Source organism: Peromyscus maniculatus, chromosome 1 (assembly GCF_049852395.1).
Source record: "Peromyscus maniculatus bairdii isolate BWxNUB_F1_BW_parent chromosome 1, HU_Pman_BW_mat_3.1, whole genome shotgun sequence".
NCBI classification, from domain to species: domain Eukaryota; kingdom Metazoa; phylum Chordata; class Mammalia; order Rodentia; family Cricetidae; genus Peromyscus; species Peromyscus maniculatus.
This window is the reverse complement of record NC_134852.1, coordinates 28,543,237-28,567,475: the sequence shown is the minus strand read 5'-3', so window position 1 is coordinate 28,567,475 and position 24,239 is coordinate 28,543,237. Positions and strand designations below refer to the sequence as shown.

The window sequence follows — 24,239 nt, the reverse complement described above, 5'->3', positions numbered from 1 at the left end:
GGGATTTCCTCTACAGCTGTAGGAAAGGTTTGAACTGGTTTTGCTATGGGGGCCTGCATGAGGCCCCTCCGGGAGTTTCCCGAAAACTGAGGCAAAGGATTACCCTGTCTGTCCTTTGTTGATTTACATTTGTTGGTCCAGTGTTTTTTTTTATCACACCTTTTGTATATTCTAGAAGGAAGGGGCATTTTGTTGTCATTGTTCCTTGAAGAAACATTGCTTTTAGGAATGACCTGTTTACAGTCCCTTTTAAAATGTCCTTGTTTTTTACACCCAAAATATCTAACATTTTTTAAACCTTTTGAAATTATTTTTCTTACCCATGTATCATGTTTATTAACCTTAACATTAATTGTTTTTCTAATTTAATCTTTTAAAGGTGTAGATCTTGTCCTTAACGGCCTGATTATTTTTTTGTATGCTGCATTTGCATTTTTAAATGCCAAAGCTTTAATTATTGTCTTATTAGCTTTTGATCCTGAGACCATTTTGTTTACTGTTGAAGCCAGTCTTTTTAAAAAATCTGTGAAAGATTCTTTTGGGCCTTGTATAACCTTTGTGAATGACTTAGGTTTTTTTTTTTGGTTCATCAACTCTGTCCCATGTATTTAAGGCTGCCATTTGACATAAAATTATAGTTTGAACATCATATAAACATTGTGTTTGTATTGAAGCATATTGGCCTTTTTCAATAAGTTGATCCTGACAAATTTGTATTTTTTTATCCCTCTATTGTGTTTTTATGTTTTTAGTTTCCTCCTTAAACCATGTTAGAAATTGAATTTTTTGGCTGGGTTTCAGAACAGCTTGTGCAAGGTCCCGCCAGTCTTGTGGTATAATCTTATTATATGTTGACTAAGAGTTTAACATTTGTTTTACATATGGGGAATGCATGCCATAAGATATTATTGTCTCTTTAAACCTTTTAAAATCCATCAGTTTAATTGGAGTCCAGATATTTTGTGTAGCCATTTGATCAGGCATCTGCTGTACGGTTACAGGATAAATTAAGGATGACTGTGTGAAAACAGGCTTTTTTTTGTAACTTTATGATCTAAACTTGAACCAACTTTACTGTTAAAATTAACAGGTTTTTTTTTAAAGCTGTTATCCTGGCACTTAAATTGACTATCTTTTTAAATAGTAAAATGAGAATAAGCATGGTGATTAACTGTATAATTTTTATAATACTAATCTTTTTATATAGTTGTTTTATTGTCAGACTGTCTAAAATTTTAAACAAAACCCAATTTTTTTTTAATGTACACAGGAAACCCATTTTTTTAAATGTGGAAAAAATTTGTCTTTTAAATAGTTTTTTTTATGACTTATCAAATCTGTGTAGAACAGTAGAAATCTGAGCGAATTTTAAAACAGTCACCTAGAGTCTTAGGTGTAAATCCAGAGAGAGAGAGAGAGAGAGAGAGAGAGAGAGAGAGAGAGACAGAAACAGAGAGACAGAGAGAAAGCAAGAGAGAAAGCAAAAGCGAAAGCGAAAGCGAAAGTGAAAGTGAAAGCGAAGGGGTAGCCGGCTAAAGCTTAAAGCCAGCCATTTGTTCTCTCTTGAGCCGAGTCAAGGCTTGGCTTTACAGCCAGGGGCCCTGTTTAGCAGGGCAGGCCTGAGCTGTTTGTAGTACTGGCTTTAAGCAAGCAGCTCACAGTCCAGCCTGAGCCCAGACCTGGGCCGGGGCTAGGGAGCCGGCTGCTCCGGCTAGGGAGCCGGCCCCAAGCAGTTTTTAATGGATTCTCCCCACGTTGGGCGCCAGATGTAGATGTAACCAATCGTATTATTAAAATAAGAAACACAGAGCCAAGGTAAAAGAGAAAAGCCGAGAGGTCAGAGCTCAGAGATAAAATCTTACCTCCTCCAGTGCTCCTAGCTTCCCCGAGAGAGGGAGGTACTTCCTGTGTCCCTGTTTAAATAATCTTTCTGTTCTGCCTTCTCATTGGTTGTAAACCCAACCACATGACTGCCTCATCACTGCCTGTAAGTACCGCCCTCCAGGTCTTAAAGGCGTATGTCTCCAATACTGGCTGTATCCCTGAACACACAGAAATCTACCTAGCTCTTCTAACCACCATGCTCTTACTATGGCTCTAATAGCTCTGACCCCAGGGCAACTTTATTTATTAACATAAAATTAAAATAACATTTCAGTACAAATAAAATATCACCACAGGAACCCTGTAGAAAAGGGGAAAGGATAACTGTAGAAGCCAGAGAGGTCTTGGGCACTTGGAGAACTCAGCTTATAGATGTCAACTAAATAGGGCTCATAGTGGCTTACAGAGACTGAAGAGGCAGTCAGGAAGTATGCATAGGCTTATACTAGGTCCTCTGCACATATTTTATGGTTGTTAGTTTGGTGTTTTTGTGGGACTCCTAACAGTGATAATGGGGGTATCTTTGATTCTTTTGTCTGCTCTTGGGACCCTTTTGCTCCTACTGTGTTGCCTTGCCCAGCCCTGATATGAGGGTTTGTGCCTTGTCTTGTTGTATCTTGTTATGCTGTGTTTAGTGGATATCCCTGAGAGGTTGCTCTTTTCTGAAGGGGAATGGAAGATGAGTGGATGTGGGGGAGAGGGGAGGTGGTGGTGGGGGCTGGGAGGAGTTGCAGCAGGGGAAATTGCAGTTGTGATGTATTGAAAACAAAAATAATTTAAAAAATATTGGCATGCATGTTTCTTTTGCTTTACATTTCATTCTTAGGTAGTTTTGAAAGCATCATTTGGAGTGACCACTGACCATGTATGGAACAGGAATTACATATTATCACTAACTCCTTAGAATGTGGTTTCCCAAAACAAGAAGTTCTCAGTGTTATAACTGAGAAAAGTAAGAGTTGTGAATGATAACCATGTAGCTGTCATAAATATGTGTGCTTCTGGAGACTATGAGAAAACATTGGTGATGTATATGACTGTTGATACAGCAAGGTTTGTAAAGGATTGTAAATTTGTGAGTAAAAATAAACCAACAGTAGAGAAAAAGACTGGCTTTTGGTATTGTTATGGAAATTTCCTACTTTTCCAAGTTTTCGTTGTTTTATAATGAAAAGTCAGTTTTTATATGGAAAAAATAGAAACTGTGAATGCAAAAACAGTGAACAATTGGCAGCTATGGAGAGAATAGTTTCAAATGCAAGGATGCATGATGACAGTCTTATATCACATGGTATCACTGGGAACATGATGCATAGATCAGGCCAGAAAAATAGGAAGTTGAGAAATGAAGCACAAGCAACTCCAACACTGGCTATGCTGATTCCAGAACAATGCCACCCTCAACAGGAGAACCTGTGTCAGCAAGTTTCTAGTCCTTGATGGACTTTTGTCTTCTATCTCATAAAACTGTTGTGCACTCTTTAATGTGATGACAATTACTCAACTCAGACATCACACGTCAATATTTTCTCCTAAATGAATCATGTTAAAGCACCCAATTTATCTGTCATGATATCAATGGCATTAAGCTGTAGCTCAGTCCACCATGATTGACATTGCCACATGTAGCCATCTGTATCTGCAGCAACGTGGAATAGATGCTAAATTGGGCTTTTTTTTTTTTTAGGAAAAAATTTAATTTTGTTTAAATTAAAAAACTTATTCTTCAGATGAATTGCTCATATTTCAAGGGATACAGTGTCACCTGTGGCTGGAGGTTAACACTCTGGGCAAACAAAATAGAGATTAATTCCCATCATAGCAGAAATATTCCTGTGTTTGCTCTAAAACTCCCTTGAAAGAAGATGACCTCAGGAGGTTCATGATGGACCTGAGATCATTTCCACTATCCTATGGTCTCTTTTTGTGGCATGTGAATGTTGCCCTGGCTGGGTGTCTCTGTCATTTGTTCTGTATGTTTCCAGGGTTCCACATCAGTCTTGAATGCAGCAGCCCTGTCATATCCAAAGCACACTGTTTCATCTCAGTACTCCTCAATCACTGGCTCTCACAACCTTTCTGTTCCCATTCCCAGGAGGCTCCTTGAGCCTTAAGAAAGATACTATGGACAAAGGTCATGTATTTAAACATAATAAATTTTAACTAGAACAGTGAAACACAAGAACAATTTAAAAGTATACAAATAGGAAAGGAAGAAGACAAGCAATCCTGTTTGTAGATGACATAACCAGATATAAGAGACTCCAAAGACTGTACCAGGAAACTCCTAGAGCTGAAAAACACCTTAAGCAAAGTGGCATGATATCATATTAATATACCACAACCAGTAGCCTTTATATATGCCAAAGCCAAACATACTGAGAATGAAATTAGAGAAACAATTCTAGTCACAGTTGCTTAAATAAAATCCCTTGAAATAAACTGAACTAAGGAAATGAAAGAACCATACAAAGAAAACTTTAAAACAGCAAGGAAAGAAATTAAAGAATATATAAGATGATGAAAAGACCTTCCAGATGCTGGATTGATAGGATTCATATTGTGAATATGTCCATACTGCTTAAAGTTATTTACAAAGTCAATGCAATTGTCATCAAAAGTCTTCACAGTTCCTCATAGACATTGAACATAACAATCTTACAATTTATATGGAAACACAAAAGATTGAGGATAGGAAAAATTCTAAGCAATAGAAATACCTCTGGAGGTATCATCATCCATGGTTTTATGTTATACTTTTACAAAGCCATAGTAATAAAAATTGCATGGTACTGACACAAAACGAGGTACATTTTCTAATGGAATAGAATTGAAAACCCATATAGATGCTCATGCTCTCACAGACATCTTTTTTTCTTCACAAAGATGCCAAAAATATACATTAGTGAAAAGACAGCATCTTCAACAAATGGTTCTGGGGAAAGGGGATGTCTACATGGAGAATAATGAAATTTGATCCTTCTCTTTCATCCTGCCTCCAAATAAATTCCATATAGATCAAAAACCTCACTGTTATGCCTTAAACTCTAAGACATCTAGGGAAAGGAGCAGGAGGTACACTTCAGGATATAGGCTTGGGTGAGAACTTTCTAGTAGGACACCAGTTAAGCAAGGAATAGAACCAGTAATGGACAAATGGGACCTCATATAATTAAAGAGCTTCTGTGATAAAAATATTAATTGACTGAGGTGGCAGCCTATAAAATGGGAAAAATATTTGCCAGCTATATTTCTGACAGATCATTACTTTTTAGAACATACAATGAATTCAAAAGACTGATCACCAAGAAAATACACAACTGTCTTTGCTAGTTTTATGTCAATTTGACACACGTTAAAATCATCTGAAAGGATGGAAACTCACTTGAGAAGATGTCTCCATAAGAGATGGTTGTTTGGCTCAAACTGTTTGGGGCGCACCCACACAGGGGGATCAGGATCCATCCCTGGTGCATGGGCAGGCTTTTAGGAGCCTAGTACTGGTGGTGTGACAACTTGCACAGCCTTGGTGCAGTGGGGAGGGGCTTGGACCTGCTTAGGCTCAGTGTGCTGGGCTCTGCTGACTCCCCATGATTTGGGGGATGTGGGGATGTGGGGTGGCGTGGGACGGAGGGCTTGGGGGTGGGAAGAGGGAGAAGATGGGATCTGGGGGTGGTATGTAGCATGAGTAGAAAATTTCTTAGTAAAGAAAAATGAAAAAAAATACAGGTATAATGCATTTTCTTAATGATGAGGGAGAATCCAGCCCATTGTGGGTGGTACCATCCCTGGGCTGGTGGTCCCAGATTCTACAAGAAAGCAGGCTGAGAAAGCCATGGGGAGCAAATCAGTAAGCAGCACTCCACCATGGCCTCTACATCATCTCCTGCCTCTAGGTTCCTGCCCAATTTAAGTTCTTGCCCTGATTTCCTTCAATGAACAGTGTTGTAGAAGTATTAGCCAAATAAACCCTTTTCTTCCCAAATTAGTTGTTCATAATGTTTCACCACAGCAATAGTAGCCCCAACTAAGATAACAACCTGATTAAAAATGGGGCATGAAACTAAACAGACAGTTCTCAAAACAAATGCAAATTGTTAAGAAATAAATGCTTTTTTGAAAAAGTGTCATCTTTAGCCACAAGGGGAATGCAAATTAAACCTACTTTAGGGTTCTATCTAGCTGGGTGTTGGTGCCTTTAATCCCAGCACTCAGGAGGCAGAGACAGGTGGATCTTTGTGAGTTTGAGGCCAGCCTGGTCTATAGAGCGAGTTCCAGGAAAGGCACAAAGCTATGCAGAGAATCCCGGTCTTGAAAAACTGAAAAAAAAAATTCTATATTACTCCAAACAGAATGGCTTAAATTAAGAAAACAAATACAACAGACACTGTGAAGAATATGTGTGGAAAGGGAAACACTTATTCACTGTTTGTGGTGAATGTAACCACTACAAATATCAGTGGGGAGGTTTCTCAAAAGGCTAGAAATAGATTTAATATTTGCTCTAGGTATTGCACTCTTGAGCATACACCCAAAGAATACTATATCCTGCTCTACCCATGTTCACTGTGCTCTATTATTAATTAAGCAAACAGCCTAGATATTCAATGTTCATCAACTGATAATGGATAATGAAAATGTGCTATATATACACAATGGATTCTACTCAACTGCAAAGAAAAATGAAATCATGAAATTTTCAGGTAAATGGATAGTCTTAGAAAGATTATATTTTGTGAGATGACCCAGACCCAGAAAGACAAATACCACATGTTTTATCACCTGTGGCTCATAGCTCCAAGTCTTTAGATGTGAGTATGCAACACAGAGTAACCACAAAAATCCAAGAAAGTATAAAAGAACTATAAAAGGAGTGTGGAAGTGGAGTGGGAGGAGAATGATAGGAGAGAGATGATATAAAGGGGGCTTGAAGTGTGGAAGAGGGAGGGAGGTCTGTACAGAAAGAGAAGAGATGAGGGACAAATAACGCCAAGATTGATAAGACCTCAAGTAATGGTATTGTTTTATATTTACCTAAATTTATAGCTAAGACATGTAAGTATATGTACACACACACACACACACACACACACACACACACACACACACACACACCACTTGGGCTGACAATGATCACACAAGAACCATAGACTAACAAAAACTCCAGTACTATACACAGGAAATAATTCAAATGGATGGTCAGGATAAACTAGGTAGGTTATAGATGTAATTCTTGGCTCCCTTTCAGGGTTTGGGGGAGGACTCCTATTGCTTAAGGCACTAACTATACAATTAGGGAATACAACTCAGATGATTCAAGATAGAACTGTCCTAAAAGTCTCTGCTGAGGTCTAGCTTCCATGATTCTAAAAAATACTATGCAAGTTGCCAAATGAAGCAATTAAGCAGTCCTGCAGAACTCCAATGTCAATGTCAATTATCAACATATGCTCATATGGCTCAAGGCATGTATTTAGGTATGATAAGTAGCACATACATGTTGGAAGCAACTAACAGTGCTCTATCTGGACTTAACGCCTATTCCATCAGAGCGAAAGAGAGCTATATCCTGTCTGTTCGTCTTTTTATAGTATTTTGTTCTGCCTTCTCATTGGTTGTAAACCCAAACATGTGACTGCCTCATCACTGTCTGTATGTACAGCCCCCCAGGTCTTAAAGGCATATGTCTCCAATGCTGGCTGTATCCCTGAACACACAGAGATCTATGGGATTAAAGGCGTGTGCCACCACCACCACCACAATCTTGCTATGGCTCTAATAGCTCTGACCCCCGCGCAACTTTATTTATTAACATACAATCAAAATCACATTTCAGTACAATTAGAATACCACCACATTTCCCCTTTTCTATTTTAATAAAAAGAAAAAAAGCAAAAGGTTATAACTAACAAAAGAAAACTATATACAAAAGTACAATAACTATATACAATATATACAAGTAATAAATACCTAAACAGGTATTTGACAAATCAGAGAAAATAATTCCATTATCTATCCTATTTTGGTAAATCCAAGATGTATCTAATGTGCTTTCTATCCTAATTAATTTTCAACCATAACTAACTAATCTTCAACTCCCTCAGAGACCCAAGAAGGAAATAATATTACCTAACAAAAATAAAAACAGGAAGTTCATGCAAGCAACTTCCAAAAAATTTGTGAGTTGACAGAAACAGCCAGCTGCCTGGGCAGTCACCTGAGGTTTCTCCGCAGTGTTGGGGCATCATCTTCTGCCTATAGGCTTAGTGTATCTGACAGACTCATTTGTGATGTAGGATGTACATAAGGTCAACAGTTCAACCTCACATTGGGTGAGAGCAGTCCATGTACCAGAAACACCTGGATTCCACTAGTGTCCTGTCATTATTCAGGATTTTAAATTCTGGAAATTGTTGACAGTTTTTGAATTCAGCTGTCCATTCTTCTTGGCTGTATATATATGGCTTCATCTCAGCATCCCGTTCTTCTCCACATCCCTCTATTAAATGCCAGTCTACTATCGAGAGGCTTGAGCTTTCAGATGCTGTTCCATTGCACAACAGAAGCCATCGGCCCTCTGCCTGTTAAGCTGCCTTCAAAGAAAAGGGCACTGTACCTTTTCTGGATTGCGAAGGCCACTTCAGGGATTGGGCCATATTGTCCTGGCTTCAGAAGATGCCTTTTGATAAAGCCATAACCACACTTGTTTTGGCAAGAATCAGTAGTCCTTTGTTTCGTGTTCTGTCTGTCCATTTTGTCCTGTTGATTCGAGGATACTTTGTTGTCCAGTGGCTAACTTTTGCCACAATGAAAGTTGACTCCATATGCAGTTTCTTCAATGCCCATATTTTCTCTGAAGTAGATTGGTACTGCCAGGAGCCGACATGTCTCAAAAAAGAAAAATTTTGTAAGTTATTAAAACATTTTAAATGCCATATTCTGTAGATCTCTGAAGGGTTTGAAGATGACCTGTCTAAAACATCTCTGCTCAATTTTTAAAACATATCTAATATGATTATAAGTTCTATTGTAATGTCTAACTACTAACTTTCATTTCTTTATATCCTAATAGTTGGTAATAATAACATTCAAAAATCAGAAAATTGCATCACATTTTAAAATGAATGGTATAAATACAATTAGAAATATACATATAGCATTTTCTAACAATGTCAGTTTCAAATTTGTATACAATATAAAACAATCCAATCCAATGTAAAGTATTTAAAACTAGTAATTGTCTTTCTTTCTTTCTTTCTTTCTTTCTTTCTTTCTTTCTTTCTTTCTTTCTTTCTTTCTTTCTTTCTTTCTTTTCTTTTCTTTTTTTTTTAAATAAGAACCTTAAATCTAATCTCCTTTGCTTAGCCTTTTTCCTAACCCTTGACAATAACTTGTAACCAACCCCCTAAACACTGAAAAATATTCCAGACCCAAAATCCATTAAAAAGACCAAAAAACCACCCGCCCCACACTACCTCTTTGGGAATGTGGGCGTCGTATTCTTAAAATTGCTTCCTACTGGGTATGGGTGAAGTTTTCTTTATCCTGAAAGAAAAATTTTAGGTTAATTGTTGGAGAAGGGAAGGAATTTGTCATTGGAATGTAATTAGAAAATGTACACCTCAAATATGGTTGTGATTTGCTTCATAAATCATAGACTAACAGACTGAGACAGATGGTCACCAATTGTCTTGGCCTGACTCCTCCTTGGCATTCATTCATGTTTCTGCCATCTTTAACTTTCTCTTTTTAAACACTTTGTAATTTTTCATTAACTATTTAATTCCTGCATATAATACACTTGGTAATATCAGTTTCCCCCGGTACTCTCTCATACCTTTCACACTCCCTCCAGACACCATTTTCCCCAACAGGTTCTTACCCTACTTTCATATCTTTTTTATGACTCATTGAGTAACTAGGACAATGTGGCACAACCAGAGCATAGCCATACCACTACAGCAAGCCCTGAATATTCTAATATAGCCAACACACAAGAAAATAACCTTAAAACCAACGTTTTGAAGATGATAGAGGTCCTTGAAGAGAAAATGAGTAAATCTCTTAGAGAAATGAAGGAAAAGACAATAAAAATGGAGGAAATCAATAAATTTCTTAATGAATGTAAAAAAAATACAGTTGACGGAAATGAATAAAACTGTTCAAGAACTAAGGCCAGGTGGTGGTGGTGCATGCCATTAATCCCAGCACTTGGGAAGCAGAGGCAGGCAGATCTCTATGGGTTCAAGGCCAGTCTGGGCTACAGAGTGAGTTCCAGGAAAATTGCAATGCTACACAGAGAAATCCTGTCCCAAAAAACAAAACACAAAACAAAACAAAAACAAAAAAACTGTTCAAAAACTGAAAATGAAAACAGAAGCAATAAAGAAAATAGAAACGGTTATATTTTGGGTTGTGAGCCTAAACTTTAATGGCCGAGCTATCCTCCAGGAGGAGAGAAGAAGGGAATCTTTGGTATGTAAAATGAATAAAAAATTTTAAAAAGAAAGACAACAGAAACTGAGGGAATTCTGGAAATGGAAAGTCTAAGTAAGCAAACAGGAACTACAGATGCAAGAATCACCAACAGAATACAAGAGCTGAAAGAAAATTTCAGGCATTGACAATATGACAGAAGAAATTGATATATCTGTCAAAAAAACATTCAATCTAAAAAGTTCCTGACACTAAATGTCCAGGAATCTGGGGCAGTATGAAAAGACCAAACATAAGACTAATAAGAATATAATAATAATAAGATTCCCAGCTCAAAGGAGCAGAAAATATTTTCAAAAAATTATAGAAGAAAATTTCCCTAACCTTAGTAAGGACACACCTATAAGGGTTCAAGAAGCTTGCAGAACACCAAATAGATGGGACCAGAAAAGAAAGTGCCCCACCACATAATAATCAGAACACTAAATGTACAAAACAAAGTATATTAAGAGCTGCAAGGGGAAAGGCCAAGTAAAATATAAAGGAAGACCTATTAGGAACACCTGACTTCTCAATGGTGATTATAAAGCTATATTGGTGTGGACAGATATCTTTAAGACTCTAAAAAAAACACAGATGCTAGCCCAGACTATTATATCCAGCAAATCTTTCAGTCACTATAAATGGATAAAATAAGGTGTTCCATAACAAAGTCAACTCTATCCACAAATCCAGCCCTACAGAAGGTACTAGAAGGAAATCTCCAACCTAAGTATTTTAACTATGCCCATAAAACATAATAATCCCACATCAGCAAAACCCATAGAGTGAAAACACACATGCGCACATGAGAGGGCACATACACACACACACACACACACACACACACACACACACACACACACACACACACACAAACCACCACCACCACCAAAATAAAAGGAATTAATACTCATTGGTCATCAATATCTCTCAGAATCAATGGAGTCAATTCCCTAATAAAAGGACACACAGTAACAGAATGGAGGTGGAAACAAGATCCAACTTTCTGTTGCATAGAAGAAACACACCTCAACAACAAAGATAGCCTTTACCTTGGATTAAAGGATTGTGGAAAGATTTTCCAAGCAAATGGCTCCAAAAAGCAAGTTGATGTTAATATCTAACAAAACAGACTTCCAACCAATATTAATCAAAAGAGATGGGGAAGGACACTTCATATGCATCAAGGGAAAAATCCACCAAGATGATGTCTCAATTCTCAACATCTATGCCACAACACAACAGGCACCTATGTTTGTAAAGGAAACACTACTGAAGCTTAAATCACACATTGAACCTCACACATTGAAAGTGGGGAATTCAATACTAAACTCTCACCAATGGATAGATCATCGAGACAAAAACTAAACAGAGAAATACTGGAGGTAACAAATGTTATAAACCAAATGGACCTAACAGATATCTACAGAACATGTAACACAAACACAAAAGAATACAATTTCTTCTCAGCACCTCAAGGAACCTTCTCTAAAATTGAACACATACTTGGTCACAAAACAAGACTCAACATATACAAGAAAATTGAAACAACCCCCTGTATATTATCAAATCACCATGTATTAAAGTTGGATTTCCACAACAACAGAACTAACAAAAAGCTTATAAACTCATGGAAACTGAACAACTCACCACTTACTTACCAGTAGGTCAAGAAAAAAAGAAGAAAGAAATTAAAGACTTCCTAGAATCCAATGAAAATGAATGCACAATATACTCAAACTTATGGGGACACAATGAATGTAGTGTTAAAAGTAGTAAAGTTCAAAGCACTAAATACCTTCATAAAGAATTTGGAGAGATCTCATATTACTGACTTAACAGCAAACATGAACACTCTAGAACAAAAGAAGCAAATACACCCAAGAGAAGTAGAGGCAGGAAATAATCAAATGGAGGGCTGAAATCAATAAGACAGAAACAAAGAGAAAATACAGAGAATCAATGAAACAAAGAGTTGGTTCTTTGAAAAATCAGCAAGATAGACAAACCCTTATCTAAACTAACCAAAAGGCAGAGAGAATATCCAAATTAACAAAATCAAAAAGAAAAGGGGCACATAAAACAGACATCAAAGTATTATTTAGAATCATTAGGTATTATTTCAAAAACCTATATGCCACAAAATTAGAATATCTAAAAGCAATGGACAATTTTCTTGTTAGATACTACTTGCCAAAGTTAAATCAATATTAGAAAACATTTTGAATTGACCTATAACCCCTATAGAAATAGAAGAGTTCATTAAAATCTCCCAACCAAAAAAAAAAAAATCCCACAGCCTGACAGTTTAAGGCAGAATTCTACCAGACTTTCAAAGAAGAGCTAATGCAGATACTTCTCAAATTATGTCACACAATAGAAACAGAGGGAACATTGTCTATTTATTAATGAGGCCATAGTTACTCTGATACCCAAATCACACAAAAATTCAACAAAGAAAGAAAATTACAAACCAATTTCCCTCAAGAACATTGATGCAAAAATACTCAATAAAATCATCATCAACTGAATCCAAGAATATATAAAAAAATCATACACCATGATCAAGTAGGCTTCAGTATATGAAAATCAGTCAACATAAACAATCAAAAAGCAGAAAACAAAACAATTTTCTCAATTAGGTACTGAAAAAGCCCTTAACAAAATCCAACACCCCTTCATGATAAGTCTTGGAGAGATCAGGAATACATGGGACACACATAAACATAATAAAAATAATATATGGCCACCTGACAGGTAACATCAATAAATGGAGAGAAACTCAAAGCAATTCCACTAAAATCAGGAGCAAGACAAGGCTTGTTCCTCTCCATATCTATTCAATATGGTACATTAAGTTCTAGCTAGAGCAATAAGACAAACAAAATCAAAGGGAATACAAATTGGAAAGGAAGAAGTCAAAATATTATTATTCCAGATGATATGATAATATACATAAACAACCCCAAAAATTCTGACAGAGATCTCCTAGAGCTGATAAACACCTTTAGTGGTTTGGCTGGATACAAGATTTACTAAAAAAAATCAGTAACCCTCTTGTACATATATGATAAAGGGGCTGAAAAAGAAATTAGGGGAAAAAACCTTCACAATAGCCACAAATAATATAAATATCTTGGTGTAACTCTAACCAGGAAAGTGAAAGACCTGTATGACAAGAACTGCAAGTCTTTGAATAAAGAAATTGGGGAAGATATCAGAAGATGGAAAGATCTCTCATGCTCATGGATCAGTAATATTAACATAGGAAAAATAGCCATCTTACCAAAAATAATGTACAAATTCAATGCAATCCTCATTAAAATCCCACTACTATTCTTTACAGACCTCGAAATAATTCAACTTCATGTGGAAAAACAAAAACCCAGGAGAGTTAATACAATCCTGTATAATATAAGAACTTCTGGGGTATTACCATTCTTGATTTCAAGATTTACTATAGAGTCGTGGTAATAAAAACACCATAGTATTGGTATAAAATGAGGCAGGTGAGTTAAGAGAATAGAATGGAAGACCCAGACATAAATCTACTCACCTAGGGATATCCTTTTTTTTTTCAAATAAGCCAAATGTATACAGTGGAAGAAAGAATGTATCTTCAACAAATAGTGTCGGTATAACTGGATATTTGCATATGGAAGAATGCAAATAGATCTGTATCTATTGCCCTGCACAAAACTCAAGTCCAAGTGGATAAAAAACCTTAATGTAAATCCAAATATTCTGAACTCAATAAAAGATAAAGTGGGAAATAGCCTTGAATACATTGATACAGGAGACAACTTCCTGAATAGAACACCAGTAGTGCAGGCATTAAAGTCAACAATAAATGAGATCCCATGAAACTGAAAAGTTTCTGTAAGTCAAATGATACCTTTAATATATCAAAATGACACATTACAGAGTTGGGCAAGATCTTCAACAATCCCACATCTGACAGAGGGCTCGTTTCCAAGTTCATAAAGAACTCCAGAAACCAGACATCAAAAACTCAAGCAATCCAATTTAAAAAAATGAGGCACAAATCTAAACAGAGAATTTTCAAAAGAACAATCTCAAATGGCTGAGAAACACTTAAATGCTCAATATCCTTAGCCATCAGGGAAGTGTAAATCAAAATTTTACTGAGATTCCATATTACACCTGTCATAATGGCTAAGATCAGAAACAAAAGTAGCAGCTTATGTTGTCAAGGATGTGAGTAAGAGGAACTCTCCTCCATTGCTGGTGGTAGTGCATACTTGTACAGCCACTTTGGAAATCAATGTGGTGGTTTCTCAAAAAATTGGGAATCTATCTATCCCAAGACTCAGCTATATCACTCTTGGGCATATACTCAAAGATTGCTCAATTACACCATGAGGACATTTGCTCAATTTTGTTCATAGCAGCTTTATTCATAATAGCCAGAATCTTTAAACAACCTAGATGTCCCTCAACCAAAAAATAAACAAAATGTGCTACATTTACACAATTGAGTACTACTCAGCTGTTAAAAACAATGACATCATGAAATTTGCAGACAAATGGGTGGAACTAGAAAAATCATCTTGAGTGTGGTAACTCAGACTGAGAAAGACAAACCTGGTATGCATTCACTTGTAACTGGATATTTGCTGTGAAGTATAACCATGCCACAATACAAAGACACAGAGAGGCTAGGTAACAAGGAAGGCTGAAGGGGGGATGCTCTGATCTCCCTGGGAAGGGGAAATAGAGGCAATCTCCTGGATGGACTTGGAGTGGGTGTGAGAACATGAGGGATCAGGCGGGGAAGGGGTGGAGGGGAAGAGTGCTGATAGAGATGAATTGAAAGGGAGGCACTTCAGGGTGAGGTACACTCCCAGAAATCTACAAGAATGACCCTAGGTAAGACGCTTAGGAATAGTGGATACCTAACCTAAATTGTCCATCTCCTATGACCAGGCAAGATTCCAAGTGGAAGAATTATGACACCAACCCAGCCATATAACCTTCCACGTGCCTATGTGATGTGCTGGGGTAAGGGTGGTACAGAGACTACAGAAGTGGCCAGCCAATGACTGGTCTAGCCTCAGATCCATGCCACAGAGTGGGCTCACCCCCAACACTGCTTGGAGTACCAGGACCCAGAGCCTGGATAGCCTAGAGACCTAGAATAGAACCAAATATGACTGGAGAAAAAATGTCAACGTAATGATGTCTATGTGCTATACTCATAAATTGGTGCCTAGCCAAATTGTCATCAGAGAAACTTCATCAGGGAAGTGATGGAAACAAATACAGGGATACATAGTCAAACTTTAAGCTAAGCTTGGGCAATCCTTCTAAAGAGAGAGAGGAAGGATTGTAGGCACCATAGGGGTCAAGGACATCATAAGAAACCCCACAGAAACAAATAACTTAGACTCATATGAGCTCACAAAGATTGAACGGACAACCAGGGAACCTGCATGGGATTGGCCTAGGTCCTCTGCATATATGTTATGGTTGTATAGATTGATGTTCTTATAGGACACCTAACAGTGGGAATTGGGGCTATCTCTGACTCTTCTGCATTCACTTGGGATCCTTTTCCTTATATTGTGTTGCCTTGTCCAGCCTTAACACAAGGCAAAGTGCTTAGTCTTGCTACACCTTGATATGCCTCAATGGAAGGTCTGCCCTTTTCTGAATGTAGATTGAGAAGGAGTGGATTGGGGGAGGGGTCAGAAGGAAAATAGAGGGAGAGCTGGGAGGAGAGAAGGGAGGGGAACTACAGTAAGGATGTAAAATAAATAAATATTTTTAAAGCCAGGTTCAAATGGATGCATCATAGAATTTTACCAGACCTTTCTCTATTTTTTTTAAGGTTGCAGCTTTCTAACATCTGGCTCTGGGGTAGCATAACCTCACTGATGAAATACTCCATGATTTCTGACCCTCTCAACAAAATGTCTTTGTGTTACCAGCTCAGCAGATAGAGAAACTGAAGGAGTTGCTTTGGCCAACCTGTGGGATTTCTATCACCAAGCACATTGAATTTTAATGTTTATCATGGGAACAATTGGGAAATAAGAAAACCTATATGATGTTTACAGTGTCATTGATTAAATCTATTGGTTGCTTTTTCTTTCTTACCAGCATACAATAGAATTACAGAAACCTCCCTCGTATGAGTTATATCTGTTTATATAATGAAAATAAAATAAGCAATAATTCTAACATTGTTTAGGGAACATGTTTATACATTCCTAAATGTGCCAGGGAACACAAAGTGTGAGAGCGTCTGACTGCAGTTAGTAATGGAGCCATTCTTTTCTAATAGGACAAAAAATGATTTTTGTCTGAAGATATTTATTTTTTTCCACTCATGACTAATCCTAGAGACATAAAAGCAACGCTATAGTACAGTTTGTTGTATGAATATAGCCATTGTGCTAGTTGTAGAGAATGATGTACATCTTACCCTTCATGTGAAAAATCTACTCATGCATGACGGCTCTAGAGAGATTGCTCAATGGTTAAGAGCACTGGCTATTCTTCCAGAGGACCCAAGTTCAATTACTATCAACCACATGGCAGCTCACAATTGTCTCTGACTGGAGTCTCAGTGACTCAATGCCCTATTGACTATCATAGTCAATGCGGCATGGAAGTGGTACACATACATGCAAGCAAAACATTTGTCAGGAACCAAACATGAACCATGGAAAAGTACTAGCTAGGCCAGAGAACAAGCCACAGGCCCTAAACCAGATGCCCCCAAAGATAAAGAACACATCAGGTAGGTCAGGTAGTATAGAACAATGGGCCCTGACTGGTGTGGCCTTATCACCTAGCAGCCTCACGACTTGCACATAGTCCTTCACCTGCATGCCCCCACCCCTCAGCTGCATGTCCAGCATGCACCCCTTCCCTCCTTCCTGCCCCCTCCCATGCTATATAAGCCTTGCTGAGGAGAATAAAATTTGCAGCTTGATCAGAACCCTGTCTTGCTGTCTTCCTTCGTGTCTCCCCATCCCTTTCATTCTCTCCCACAGGTGGGTCACCCCCATTGAGACCCTGCTGGCCAGGGCAACTGGCACCCAATGTGGGGCTAGACCCTCGACTCGTTGGGAGTTGAACGTCCTTCTCCAGGAAAGTCCAGACGTCTGGTGGAGATATTTTTGCTGATCATCCATTGAGACTGCCCGACTTGACGCCCTTTCTTGACGATCTGGAGGAGAGCTAGAAGGACGAGGTTAGTCTAAACTTAGACTCAACCATGGGACAGGGAAATTCTTCCCATGATCTTTTCATTAAGGGCATTAAAGAGGCCCTCAAGACATGAGGGATTCTTTAGTCACTTAGAGGACTGTTGTCCCTAGTTTCCCCAAGAAGGGACGATCGATGAAAAATGCTGGAAAAGGGTGGGTGACTGCCTTACTGACTACTACAGTGTCTTTGGCCCAGACAAAGTCCCTGTTGTAACCTTTTCCTATTGGAACCTTGTTAACAATATCCTCAGGATCCAAAGGACCTCCCCCTCCCCTGACATCCAGTCGGTTATTTCTCAGGGTTGAAAAGTCATGAAAGAAGAGTCTTGTCCCCCCTCTCGTGATGATTCACATACTCCCCACTCCCCCCCCCCTTCACAAGCACCCTCTATACAGGAGATTATGAAAGAAGGAGCCCAATCACCTCCACCTCAGTCTATCTATCCCTCCCTCCAGGATCTTGACCCGCCCCCCATCCCTTAACACTGGAGATGAGGCTGGTCAAAAAAAGAGACCGCCAAATATCATAATTCTTATTGGCCACCTCATGTGTCCTTGGCCCCTTTAACCCTCCTCTCACAAAAGCCACTCCCAACAAAGACACCATACAATCTTACTCAGCCCCCTCCTTATGATGGCCCTCCCATTGCCCCTTTTGTGCCCCAGTCTTTGAGGCCCCTGTGGGTTCACTGCCAGCGCTCCCAATGCCGACCCCCGATGATTCAGAAATTCCCCCTAATCTCGTAACAGAATTACAGTGCCTACAGGGCACACTTCAGGCCCGCAGACAACACCTGGCCCTTCTAAAGGAACTATGCTTCCTTGATCAGGAGCTCTCTGATCTCGCCCTGGGCACCCCAAAAACTCGGCCTTCCCCCACATTTCCCTCACTCAAAAAACCTCGGCCACAGCCAGTTTTGGCTTTTCCTGTTACCCGAGGCCAAGTGAGTGGATCAGATATGCCAAGTCTGCCCGGGAGGAATTGCCTCCCCTTGAAGAGGAGGAGGGAGAGACCCCCCACAAGGAGGAGGCCCCGATTGCGGGCTCTGGGGCCCCCCACCTGGTCAGTCTTACCAAAAACTTAGCCTTCGCTTTGTTGAGCGCCTTAAATCAGCCTGCACTCAGTATGGCCCCACTGCTTCCTTTACCCTTGCGTTGCTAGACAACCAGAGTGAGGCCTGGCTTATGCCAAATGATTGGCATTTTCTGGCCCATGCTGCCCTGTCTGGGGGCGATTTTGTCCTATGGAAAACTGACTTTTCAGAAAACTGCCGCGAGAAGGCCCAGCACAATGCTGATGACCCTTCCTCAAAACATTGGACCATTAATAAACTACTTGGCAAAACTCCTTATGACAAAAAAACGAGATCCAGGCCACCTTTCCACCTGGCTTATTGGCCCAGATTCAGGTTGCTGGCCTTTGAGCCTGGAAAAGACTTCCCCAAAAAGGTGCTGCTACCACCTCATTGGCCAAGGTGCGTCAGGGACCAGAGGAGCCCTGTAGTGATTTCATATCCAGTCTCAATGACACAGCTGAGCGCCTCCTGGGCTCAGGAGAAAGTGAAAGCACATTTGTTAAACACCTCGCCTTTGAAAATGCAAACCCAGCCTGTCAGGAGGTCCTCCGCCCCCACAGAGATAGGGCCCCCCTTTCTGAGTAAGTCTGCCTTTGTGCTGGAGTTGGCTCCACTCATGCCATAGGTTTGGCTATCAGTGCAGCCCTAAAGTCTGTGGGCACCCAAGATTTGAGATCCCAACAAAGTTGCCTTTGTTTCTCCTGTAAACAACCTGGACATTGTGCGCGAGAATGCCCCAAGAGGATCCCTGCCCCTTTGGGGGGCACGGCCTCGATGCCCCAGCCTGGGGTCACCACTCAGCCATTACCAACCACCCTATGTCCTAGATGTGGCATGGCCTTCATTGGGCGAGGGAATGCAAATCTAAAACCGAAGCTCATGGTCACCTGCTCCCTCTCCGCCCGCCGGGAAACTTTCTTCAGGGGCCCCTCCATTCCAGGGAACACCCCATGGGGCCTTGCAGACTGCTCCCCAACGGTCTGCTCCCTCCAACAGGCAACCCCAGGTAGCGCAGGCTTGGACCTCTGTGCCGGCACTGACACAATATTAGACCCATCCCAGGGCCCCCAAGTCATCCCTACCGGGATTTGGGACCCCCTACCCCCAGACACCCATGCCCTTATCCTTGGCCATGACTCATCCAACTTAAGAGGTGTCCAGGTCTACCCCAGAATTATTGAAAATGACTATACAGGAGAACTTAAGATTTTGGCCTCAGCACTCCAGGGTCTTGTTGCAGTCCCCATGGCACCCACCTTGCCCAGCTGGTTACTCTTCCCGTGCTTTCCTCTGATAACCCAGTTCAGTCTGCCCAGCCCCAAGGAGCTTCTCAGATTGGCTCATCAGAGGCTTATTGGATTCAGCCTATTTCCCACTCTCCTCGACCCACACTTACCCTTAAGCTAGATGGCAAAAAATTCCAGGGGATTCTGGATACTGGCGCTGATACCACTGTGATCTCCCAAGACCACTGGCCCGCCTCCTGGCCCCTCACCCCCTCCCTCACCGACCTCAAAGGCATAGGTTAATCCAACAACACCCTCCAATCCTCTAAAGTTCTGACCTGGTCAGATGGGGAGGGTAACCAGGGTACTGTCACCCCCTTTGTGGTCCCTGGGCTCCCTGTCAACCTCTGGGGCCAAGATATTCTCTCCCAAACGAAAGTCATCCTCTGTAGCCCAAATGAGGTGGTTACCCAACAAATGTTACGCATGGGCTTCATCCCAGGAAAGGGTCTCAGTAAACTTCAACAGGGCTAAATCCAACCCGTTGCTCCCGCTAATAAGACAGACAGGCTCGGTCTTGGCTTTGAGGGTTTTTAATTGAGGCCACTGCTCCCCCTGTACACCATGCAGACAAAATCACTTGGCTTACCCATGAACCTGTGTGGGTAGACCAGTGGCCTCTGCCATGAGAGAAACTACAGGCGGCAGAGATGTTGGTACAGGAACATCTTGCCACAGGTCATATTGAACCATCCAATTCCCCTTGGAATACACCCATCTTTGTCATAAAAAAAATCCAGGAAATAGAGACTCCTCCAAGACCTGCGAGCCATTAATAAGGTTATGCAGCCCATGGGTGCTCTCCAACCAGGCATGCTCTCACCCATTGCCATCTCTGAAGCCTATCACAAGAAAAAAAAAGGTTATCGATTTAAAAGATTGCTTCTTTACCATTCCCCTACACCCTGATGATCGAGCTTATTTTACCTTTAGCCTCCCTAGGGTTAATTTTCAGGGCCCCATGCTCCGCTTTCATTGGTGTGTCTTACCCCAGGGAATGGCAAATAGCCCGACTCTCTGCCAAAAGTTCGCGTCCCAGGCGGTAGATCCCATACGCCAAAAAATGGCCCTCTACTTATATCTTACATTACATGGATGACCTTCTTTTGGCCGCCCCTAGTTCCTCCATCCTAGAAGCAACCTTCCAAGATCTGTCACAGGCCCTCTGTGCTGCTGGCTTACAGCTCACCCCTGACAAGATCCAGCACTCCACGCCCTTTAGTTATCTGGGCCTTGAATTACATCCTGCCGCAGACCACCCAGAGGGAGACCACCACTGCGGGAGAACCAGGGAGAAGGCTCAAGGAGAAATCAGGAATCGGCGAGGAAATGACAGACAGACACACAATGTGTTGATGTGCTGCTGCAAATTTACTTCTGCAAAATCAGTGCTTATATACTTTTACAATCAAGGAATTTGGCAGGGGGTTACATCAGACCATTAACTTTTACAATTACTCAGAATCAGCAAGAAACAATAACAAAGTACATCAGTATCTATTTCTGTGTATCACTTCCGCAGCTTGGAGTTCATTGCGGTTGTTGCTTAAGGGCATGATCTCAGAATTTTGTGAATCTGTCTCGCGCCAAAGACCACATCTGTGGGAACCAGATTTTTACCAGCCAGGGTTATAATCCCCTTCTATATATTTTTGTATAATATCATTTATTTCCTCCTCACTATTATACACCCATCTATCTTTCCAATTATCATATACTCTTCTATGCCAGTATTTCAGAGCCGGTTTCATATTTTCTATGATCTGCTGTCTTTCTTCCTTACTATAAAGGCACCAAGGCTTTCTAGTCCTGGCTAGCCTTTCCATAAAAGGCAAATCACTCCAAAGTTGTTTCTTTCCTTCATGAGTCACCCATCTATTCCCAACTTCATCATAGCTTCCCGTATATGGGAGCGGCTCTAGGTAATTTCCACTCTCAGGGGTCCACCTAGGGGCTGTCCACCAGTGCCGCCCCCCCCCCCCCCCCGACACAGATAAGACATACAGAGAAAAAGCATGATTAGTGCCAACAAGGACCGTCGTCAAGGCCATCTTGTCCTACAGGACCTCCTGGAATCCTCAGGCTGCATGACTACTACTGATTGTGGGGAAACCGCTTGAGGCCACGCTCCAGGAAGCTCCAACCTCAACCCTTCAGCTGCCGGGCCCCAACGAAGCGGCATGCTTTGCTACAGCTACACAGGTGTAACAGCTGTGGGCGTAGCAACATCCCAATTGAGTCTTGGTCCGGTGCATCCAGCTGCGCACAGATAACCTTACCACCCTTAATGATTTTCAAAAACTTCTCGGGGACATTCAGTGGCTTCGACCATACTTAAAACTCCCTACCGCTGATCTTCTACCCCTCTATGACATTCTTCGGGGCCCCAGTGAATCTACCTCCCCCATCAATTAACCCTGGCTGCCCATAAGTTCCTGTCACTAATCACCAGGGCCATTTCCTCCCAAGCCTCTTTTCAGATTGATTATTACCTCCCACTGGTTTTTGTTGTCTTATCTACTCCCCATGTGCCCACCGGGGTCCTTTGGCAGAGTTCCCCTTCCACATTAAGTGCCCAGGCTAAACTTAAGGGTCATTCCCTCTTATGGATTCATATGCCTGCCAGTCATACTAAGGTCATTCCCACCTATCCCCAACTTGTTTCTTCCCTAATCATGCCCGGTCGTCAGACCTCGCATCAGATCTTCGGTAAGGACCCCGATTCCATCCTAACCCTCTACACCCATGAACAGACTCAATTTTTGTTCCAGACACTGGATTGTTGGGGTGTTGCCTTCTCGGGGTTCCTGGGCCTTTTTGACAATCACCTCCCTGATGACACAGTCCTTCATTTTGCATCCACTCATGCCTTTATTTTCCCAAAAGTCATTTCCCCCAGCCCCTTGCCTGAGGCTCCGACCGTTTTTTACCAATGGGTCAGCCAATGGCACTGCAGCTTATGCTTTTCAAGGTCACTCGTTTCCCTTTCCTTCACCCTTTCGTTCAGCTCAGTTGGTTGAACTCTTTGCTGTTTTGCAGGTTTTTCAGGATTTCCATGATTCCCCCCTTAACATTTACACTGATAGTGCGTACATCACTCATTCAATTCCCCTTCTTGATACAGCCCCCTTCATTAAGCCCACCTCCAATGCCATTCCCCTTTTCGCTCAAATTCGACAAAAACTTAGAGAACACTCCCATCCTGTTTTCATTGGCCACATTCGTGCTCATGGGGAGCTTCCTGGCCCCCTCACAGAGGGAAAGGCTCTGGCTGATACAGCCACTCGACAGGTTTTTCCAGTCCTAGGAGAGCCCATCCTGTCAGCTTCTCATGCCCACGCCTCTACCATCTTAATGCCAAAAACCATCACTTAAAATTCAAAATCACAAAACAACAAGCTAGAGAGATAGTTAAACAATGCCCTTCTTATTTAGTCTCCCATCCAGTCCCCCATGTTGGAGTTAACCCCCATGGACTCCTGCCTAATATGATTTGGCAAATGGATGTCACACATGTTCCTGACTTCGGCAGACAAAAATATCTTCATGTTTCTGTTGACACGTTCAGTGGATTTATTTTTGCCTCCCCTCATACTGGTGAGGCTGTCAAGGATGTTATTGCTCACCTCTTGGTCTGCTTCTCTACCTTGGGTATCCCAAAACACATAAAAACAGACAATGGCCCAGCATACACCAGTGGAGGACTTAAATGGTTCCTTCAACAATTTGAAATCTGTCACACTACTGGTATCTCTTACAACCTTCAAGGTCAGGGCATTGTAGAATGGGCCCACCAGACCTTAAAAACATGGCTGTCTTGATTAAAGATGTCGGAGCGTTCCTTCGTCTCCCCCCAAGACTGCCTGAGCCATGCCCTCTTTGTTCTTAACTTTCTCATCCTGGATGGTGAAGGTTGATCAGCGGCTGACCACCATTGGCACCCCTCAGCAGACACCAGCCACCCTTTGGCCATTTGGCAAGACCCCCTTACAGGCATTTGGAATGGTCCAGATCTGTACTTATCTGGGGCCATGGCTCCGCTTGCATCCTTGAGCAGGCACATGATACCCTGTGCTGGCTCCTTGAGCACCTGGTCCAATCTGTAAATTTACCTAACATACCCAGGGGGTTGACTAGCCCCCCCCCCATGATCCTCCTTCTCTTCCAGATGCTAAAGCTACCATCAAAGACCGAGACCCCAAAGAGATGGAGACCACCCATGAAGCTGCCCATTGTGAGTCAGCTGGCTGTCTGGGGTCTTATACTCCTCCTTCTGA

General features: G+C 41.2%; 1 long non-coding RNA gene across 2 annotated transcripts in view; it reads right to left on the bottom strand.

The window, feature by feature from the left end:
* The window catches only part of LOC143273272 (uncharacterized), a 91,138-nt gene that overhangs the window by 13,058 nt on the left and 53,841 nt on the right, over positions 1 to 24,239 (bottom strand). Inside the window, exons 3-4 of one of the 2 annotated variants that reach the window (XR_013051209.1) lie at positions 9,360 to 9,429; positions 8,501 to 8,772 (exon numbers count right to left, since the gene is read on the bottom strand). This is a non-coding gene — a long non-coding RNA (uncharacterized LOC143273272). The remainder of the gene's footprint in view (positions 1 to 8,500; positions 8,773 to 9,359; positions 9,430 to 24,239) is intronic. The other variant, XR_013051208.1, reaches the window with a different exon arrangement.